Source organism: Vombatus ursinus, unplaced genomic scaffold (genome assembly GCF_900497805.2).
Source record: "Vombatus ursinus unplaced genomic scaffold, bare-nosed wombat genome assembly UNPS02014941.1, whole genome shotgun sequence".
In the NCBI taxonomy this organism is placed as follows: domain Eukaryota; kingdom Metazoa; phylum Chordata; class Mammalia; order Diprotodontia; family Vombatidae; genus Vombatus; species Vombatus ursinus.
This window is the reverse complement of record NW_020954719.1, coordinates 7,606,002-7,606,943: the sequence shown is the minus strand read 5'-3', so window position 1 is coordinate 7,606,943 and position 942 is coordinate 7,606,002.

Here is a 942-nt window from a genome sequence, read left to right as displayed (position 1 = left end):
CCTGAATCTGCAGTCATTTGCCTATACTACAGAAATCATCAGCATAGAAAACTAATTGTATTAATCACCATGGCACCCGTTCCAAATCCAATTCCTTTCCCTCCCCCTCACCAGTTGAGTTATGAGTTGCAATTGCAGATGGCTCTGCTGATTGAAGGCAACACTCAGCAGGGAGAGGGGGCATATCAGATTACACACCATTAATTAAAAACTTCCCCTGATGAAAGGAGGGAGTACACACAAAGGACCGATACATCTGGGGATCTTAGTCCTCTATAAGCCTGGCACCACCTTTCTAGGAATGCTTATTAAATCAGTCCTTTTCCTTCAACAATGGTTATGGAACATTAAGATGAGAAGGGACCTTGAGTTGTTTCATCCAGCTCCCTGCTTCCTAAAAGACCTGTATTTCTCCCAACAGCTCAAGCAGACAGTTTGGTCTCCAGAGAAGACTGCATGATCTTTGGTTACCTATCCCATTGACAGATCCTTCCTTAAAAGCTGTAGCAGGTAGAATGGAGGAATGAGTCTAGCCTAAATCTCCTGTAGTTTGTCTGTCACCACTTGTCTTTAGTTAGTGGAATTAGAAAACTTCGAAGAAAAAAAAACACTGGAAAAACTAGTTCTTTTGAATGATCCCATTGGTAACTGGAGAAAAGTGTATGATGTCCCCTCTCACCTCCCACACTCTTCCAAACTCCAGTATGGAATTCACAGCTATTGTTTTGACTTCATGTGGATTAATTACCACATTAATTAAGTTCTCCAATTACCTTTAAGATTTTTTTTTGTGTTAAGCTGTGGTATATGATTGTAATGGAATATTATTGTGCTATAAGAAATGATGAGCAGGATGATTTTTTTTTTGGAATTTTTTTGTGTTATTAATTTGTTTTGATTTATCAACAATCACTTCTATAAGTTTTTGAGTTTTAAATTTTC